Source organism: Marmota marmota, unplaced genomic scaffold (genome assembly GCF_001458135.2).
Source record: "Marmota marmota marmota unplaced genomic scaffold, marMar, whole genome shotgun sequence".
Taxonomy (NCBI): domain Eukaryota; kingdom Metazoa; phylum Chordata; class Mammalia; order Rodentia; family Sciuridae; genus Marmota; species Marmota marmota.
Window position 1 is genome coordinate 353,615 of NW_025999871.1, and position 7,438 is coordinate 361,052.

The 7,438-nt window shown below is 31.7% G+C and overlaps 1 protein-coding gene across 7 annotated transcripts in view; it reads right to left on the reverse strand.

The window, feature by feature from the left end:
• The window catches only part of Cnot6 (CCR4-NOT transcription complex subunit 6), an 81,078-nt gene that overhangs the window by 25,642 nt on the left and 47,998 nt on the right, over positions 1-7,438 (reverse strand). Inside the window, exon 2 of one of the 7 annotated variants that reach the window (XM_048784569.1) lies at positions 3,928-3,945. The exons of the other annotated variants lie outside the window; for them this stretch is intronic. The gene's annotated coding sequence lies outside the window, so the exon portion shown is untranslated. The remainder of the gene's footprint in view (positions 1-3,927; positions 3,946-7,438) is intronic. 7 annotated transcript variants of the gene reach the window in all.

A 7,438-nucleotide genomic window follows, 5' to 3' on the forward strand; every position in this document is an offset into this window, starting at 1 on the left:
AGAGAAAAAGTTTATTTGGGGCTCATAGTTTCAGAGGGCCAAAGGCCAACTCCATTGCTCTGAGCCTAAGGTAATACAGCACATCATAGAGGAAGGGCCCAGAGAAGAAAAGCTGCTCAGCTCATGGAAGAGTCAGGAAGGTGGGGTGGGGTATAGGGCAGAGACGTCCTGCCAAGACACATTCCCAATGACTTACCCCTCCCCTATAGTTACCATCCAGTCAAGTCCATTCCAACTAGTATGGGCTGATTACATTACAGTTCTCATGATCTGACCATTTCACCTATGTATATTCTTGCACTAACAAGGTTTATTTATTTATTTATTTATTTATTTATGGCAAAGAAAAAATATCCCAGCAATCCAGCACAAATATCTTTTAAAAGCTCACTACTTTCTCAGATATAGAAAAGCTGAAAGAGTTCACTGCTAGCAATAACACAATAAGAAATAAAAGAAAATTCTCTAGGAACCAGAAATACAATATCAAATGAAAATCTGCATTAACACGAAGGAATAGAGAATGAAAGAATAAAGGTTCAGTACCTTATCCCAAATGCTTAGAACCAGAAGCATTTCAGATTTCATAGGTTTTTGATTTTAAAATATTTGCATATGGACTTTAGCAGTTAAGCATTCTAAATCTGAAGGTCTAGAATTTTTTGAATGTGGGCACTCAGAAAGTTTTGGACTTGAGAGCATTTTGGTTTTCAGATTAGGGATGCTCAACCTGCAATGAATATATAGATAAATAACATACTTTGAAAATATTTTAAATATCTTTAAAAGACAATTGATAATTTAAAGCAGAATTAACAATAAAAGAATAAAAGATGGGTGGGGGAAATATAAAAGTGTATTGCTGTTAAGGTACTCACATTTGGTAGGATTGAGATAGTATTACTAAAAGGTATTCTGTAATGGGTTAGACACTTAAAAACCTGTAATTATTTCAAAAGAAGGCGAAGGCAGGGGGAATACAGAAGAATAACTGGGATGAATAAAAAAAGTCATAAAGACAGTCGATTTAAAATTAAATGTCTTAAATACCCTGAAAAGAATAGCTGATTTGCATTTTTAAAAAGCAAGCCCAACTTACATATGCTGCATATAAGAAATATATTTTAAATATAAAGGCATATGGGAAAAAGGCAATGAAAAATGTAATAAAAATATTAATGCTAACACTAATAAAAACAAAGCTGGTGTGGTTATGTCAATGGTAGATGTTTATGCAACAAATGACAAAATTCTTGAGCAAAACCTGACAGAACTTCAGAGGAGACAAATCCATAAGAGATTTCAGAACCTTTCCCTAAATTTACAAGAAATAAATGTGAAAGAATATAGATGATGTGAACAATACTATCAACAAACCTGACCAAATTAGTATTTATAGAATATTCTACCCAGTAACAGCAGACTTCACATTCAAGTGCAAAAGAAATATTTATCAAGACAAATTCTGTACTAGGTCATAAAACAAATCTCAATAAATTAAAAAGGATTAAAATAAAAGGATGCTTTCTGATAAAATTATGTTGGAATTAAGTTAGAAATCAATAGTTATTAAAAAAAATTGCAAGTATCAATCCCATTGAATATCAACTCAATGGTTTCTAGTCAGAAGCAATCAAGAGGATAGTTAGAACGCATCTTATACTGAATGAAAATGAAAACCTAACATATCAACCTTTGTGGAATGTAGCTAAAGCAATGTTTAAAAGAAAGTTTATAGGGGCTGGGATTGTGGCTCAGCGGTAGAGTGCTTACCTCACACATGGGGGGCCCTGGGCTGGATCCTCAGCACCACATAAAAAAAAATAAATAAATAAAAATAGAGGTATTGTGTCCAACTACAACTAAAAAATAAATATTTTTTTAAAAAAGAAAGTTTGTAGTACTAATCCCCATATTAGTAAAGAAATAAAGTTTCAAGTCAATAAATATCTTTGGCTTTACCTTAATAACTAGAAAATAAGAAAACCAAAGCAAGCAAATAAAGGGAGTGAAATCTAAGAGCAAAGGTCAAGGAAATGTTAACAAGGAAAAAACAGACTAAGCAATGAACCAAAAGTTGGTTCTTTGAGAAACAGAAGAAGTTATAAACCTCTAGTCAGAATGATCAGGAAAAAAAGAAAAGACACAAATTACTACTATCTGGAAAGAAGTGTAAACATCACACATATCTACATGTATTAAAAAGATATGGATCATAAAATGTTTACAGGGGCTTTATTCAAAATTTCCCCAAATGGAATGTTCTTCATCTAGGATAAGATGTACACAGATACTGGAATTCTACTGCATGATGAAATCTCATTCACACAACCTTTATGAAATACAAAAAGCTACATTCTATATACAGTTGGTTCTCTGTAGCTGTGGTTTGGGATCCATAAATTCAACCAACAGTAGACTGAAAATATCTGGTAAAAAACTGCATGTGTACTGAACATGTACAACCTCTTTATTGGTTATTATTCTAAAACAACAAAGTATAACAGTTATTACATAACATTTACATAGTATTAGGTATTAAAAGTAACTAGAGATGGTTTAAAGTATACAGAAAGTTATGTGTCTATAGGATATATGCAAATATTATGCCTTTTTATATATGAAACTTGAGCATATGCAGATTTTAGAATCCCTAAGAGAAACTACTGCCATACTGAGGGATGAGAGTATTTGATGTACTTGCAAAAACAAAAAATCAGTAACAGAAAAAGTTATTAGTGGCTACCAAAGACTATGAGTGGAGAGTTGACTAGTCACTGGGATTTTGGGTGGGTAACAAAACTATTCTGTATCCTGATTTTAGTGGTAGCTAAACTGTGTGTGTTTGTCAAAACACATAGAAGTACACACAATATAAAATGTGAAATTTACTGTAGATAATTCATTCCCTAATAAATTATAAAAAGATAATGAAGGAGGGGCTGGGGTTGTGGCTCAGTGGCAAAATGAATGCTTCACACATGTTAGACACTAGGTGCGATCCTCAGCACCACATAAAAATAAATAAAGATATTGCATACATCCATAACTAAAAAAATCTATAAAAAGATAATGGAGGAATATTTTGAACAACATTATGCCAATCAATTCAACAAACTAGATGGAACGGACAATGCAAAGACAATATCAGAGTACATTCAGAAAAAAACAGCTTTAACAGACCACTGTGTACTACAGAAATTTAATTTATACTTAAACTTTCCACAAAGAAAACTTTAGAACCAGATATTCATTGGCGAATACTACCAAACATTTAAGGATGAAATAATGTCAAATCAAATTCAACAATTAAAAAAAAATAATGAACAAGTAAGGTTTATGCTATTAATTCCAGGTTTGTTGAGTATTCCAAAATCAGTGTAAATTCATAATTTTTACAAGGCTAAAAGAAAATTTTATGATCATCTGATGGCTGCAGTTTAAAAAGCATTTCACAAAATGCAAAATCCACACTTGATTAAAAAAAACAAAACTCACTAAAAGAACAGAACTTCCTTAGCATGATAAAGAATACTTATAAAATGCTCAATGGTAAAGGAATTAATGGTTCCCCCATAAACTCAAAACCAAAGCAAAAATGTTCACTCTCTCCACTCCCATTCAACATTATGCTGGAGGTTCCAGTCAGTTTAATAAGGCAAGAAAAATAAACGACTTATAAGGCTGAAGTAAAACTGTATCTGCTAATCATGTAATTATTTATGTAAAAATTGAATGGTAGATATAAAAAAAGCCACCAATAAGTAAGTTTTGCAAGGTTGCATGTAGAAGATCAATATGAAAAAATGTGTTGTATTTTGAATATTAGCAATGATCAAGAAATTGAAATTTCAAATGATATCATCTATGACAGCATCAAAATTACAAAATAGTGGGCTGGGGTTCTGGCTCAGTGGTAGCACTTACCTAGCACATGGGTTCAATCTTCAGCACCACATAAAAATAAGTAAAAAAAAATAAAGATATTGTTTCCAAATACAACTAATAACTTTACATACAAAACAGTGATAAATCTGGCCTGTACACTGAAAACTACAAACAATACTAAGAAAAATTCAAGTCCTTTGTAAGTGAAGAAATGTATAGCAATCATAGATTAGAAAACTCAATACTGCTAAGGCATTAGATTTTCACAAATGATTTACAATGTCAACACAATCCCAATCAAAATACCAGCTATTTTGAAATTGATAAACTGACTGTAAAAGTCATACAGAGGGCCTAGGGGTACAGTTCAGTAGTAAAATGCACATCTGGCAAGAGGATGGCCTTGAGTTCAAACCCAGCAAAGTACACACACAATCATATGGAAATGAAAAGAACTCAGAAACACCAAAACAACTTTAAAAAAAGAATAAAACTGGAGGGCTATTACTACATTATTTCAGGATTTAATATGATAAATAATAATGGTCTGGATGTGTCCCCCAAAGTTCATCTTATAAATTTAATCCCTGAGGCAATAGTGTTGAGATGAGGGGCCTAATGGGAGGTGTTAGGTCATAGTAGATTTATGTTCTGAACATGGGAGTGGATTTATAAAAGGGAGTATGGACCCCTTTTTTCCTCTCTCAAGAGCACATTCCCTTTCACTAGGTGATGTGTTCCACCATGTTAAGTACAGGGACAAAGTCCTTACCAGGTACTGCCCTTTAATCCGGCCTCTAGAACCATAAGCCACATAATTTTCTTTTCTTTTTTTTTTTTTGAAAAAATTACCCATTCTGTGTTATTAAACAATGTAAAAAGGACTAAAACAATAAAGAATTCTCAAAATTTAGTATGAGAAAAACAACAACTTCCAAAATAAGACAAATTTGAATCGATACTTCTTCAAAGACACACAAAAAAGTTCAACATCACAGGTCATTAGGGAGATTCAAATTAAAATCACAATAAGATAGCACTATACACCCAAAGGAGTACCAAATTTAAGACTCACCATGTCAGAAATTGATGAGGGTATAGAACAAAGATATCTAGTAGGAATGTAAAACAGGACCTTTTTGCAATACTTTCACAGTGTTTTCTAAAAAGTTAACCATATACTTACCATATGGCCAACTCCATTCTTAGATATTTACCCAAGAAATAAAACATGTGTCCAAAGATTCTTCACAGTAGTTTCATTGGTGACAATCAAATACAGTGAATAACCCAAATGCATTTAACAGGTGAATGGATAACCAAATGTTGGCATATCCATACACTATAACATTACTCAGCAAGAAAAAGAAAGAACTACTTCCAAGACATGGTGGCACATGCCTATAATCCCAGCGGCTCAGAAGGCTGAGGCACGAGGATTTTGAGTTCAAAGTCAGCCTCAGCAAAAGCGAGGTGCTAAGCAATTCAGTGAGTCCCTTCTCAAATACAAAAAGTTAGGGCTGGGGATGTGGCTCAATGGTTGAGTAGCCCTGAGTTCAATCCCCAGTAACCCCCCAGAACCACCCCCCAAGAAAGAAAAAATAGAATGAACTACTGAAAACCAACAATATAGATGACTTCAAAGTAAGTATATAGAATAAGAGCAGACTAAAAAATAAGTCAGTCCATAGTGTACGATGTCATTTATATTAAAATTCTACAAAATGCAAACAAATCTACTTAGAAAACAAAATGGTAGCATAGGAATGGGGAAGGAGATTGAACAAAATGGGGGAGAAGTGAGAAGGACCCCAAACTTTCAGTAATGATGTTCATTCTTGATTGTGGTGATGGTTTCACCGGTGTATGCATAGATCAAAATATTTCACATTATTCATTTACATGTATGTTGATTTTTGCAAGTCAGCTATATCTCAGTAAAGCTGTATAGTAAAATCTGCCTTGACACAAAAATATATTTCCTTCCAATACTTTATAATTATAGTGGAAACTACAGCATAGACTATTTATAAAACAAACTTTATTCACTTTATTTTCAGTTCATATAATTGGAGGTAAACTAGTATTTTATATGAGTAAAGCATTTAATATTTTAGCAAATGATTTTACTGAGTACCTACCATGTTTGGTATGCATTAGTCCTTTACACTTAAAGAGAGGGGAAGAGTATAACTTCAGAAGCAAACAAAGGCTCTACACAGAAACACAACTTCTATGGATTTATGGAGGCTCAATTTAAAAACCTATAAATTTGTATATTGTTTTCCTACATAGGGCAATTCTATTTGCCAGAATGACAAAATGACATCTCCACAAAAAAGGTAGAAGATATATAGGTACAGTCATGTAAACTTTATGGTTTATATGTATAAAGTTTTCTGTGAGGTATATTGGTAGGTAAGGTATGAGAGTAAGTGTAGAAAGATAACATTAGTTTAGGTTTTGAATTTTATTATCCAAATATATGAATACAGTATAAATATATAAGTGAAAATATTCAAATGTATAGGGATTTGCATATAGTTAATTTTTTTGAGATGGATATTTACATTGTTGTTTAGATGTATTTTATGAATATGTAACTGAATATATATGAAAATTTATAGGTAGGATTTTTGTTTAGCATTAGAATACATACATATACATTCCATAAACATAAAGGAATATATATGTAAAAATATATATGGGTATTCAAAGTAATAATTTTTATATAGAAGACTGATAGTTATGGGTAGGTTAGGTTTAGTTTTGAGTTAGGGACTAGGCTGATGGTGAGGTTTACCACTGGAATACATATACCAATATATATGCATATAAATATGAATACAGAATTAAAATTACATATGACAGTTTATAAATATACATAATTTTACCTATGGATATTTTAAAGTTACACAGTATTTTTATGTTATGTGTTAAATTTAGGGTTTGCCTATGGAAATGATTTTATGTTTGAATTTAAAAATTTATATCCCCAAATATATAGGTATATTCATGTAAAGTGATCTGGTCTATATGTGTAGACGTTTCTGTTGAGCTGCAGTTGTAGGGACAGGACTATGTTGTGACAAAGTGTTAAGGTTAGAGTTAGGGTTTGAACGTTTATATCAATATATAAATACAATATGGATATATATGTAAAATGTACGTTAAAATATTTATTTATATGTATCTGGAATTCTATATAGTTAGTTTTGTGTTGAGATGGATGTTTACAATTTGTTTTAGATATAGGTTATAAATATATAACTAAAATGTATGAAAATTTACATGTAGTATTTTGGTTACCAAGAGAGGTTGTGTGTGTGTGTGTGTGTGTGAATGTATATAAACATATATAGGAATATATGTGTAAAAATATACATGGGTATTCAAAGTGATAATTATAATTTCTTTGTAAAAGGCTCATGGATATGGGTAGTGTTAGGTTGAATTCTGAGTTATGGATGGGGTTTATGGAGAGGATTACCTTGAATGTTGAAGTAAAATCATACATGTAAATTTAAAAAATAAATAAATAAAAATCAAA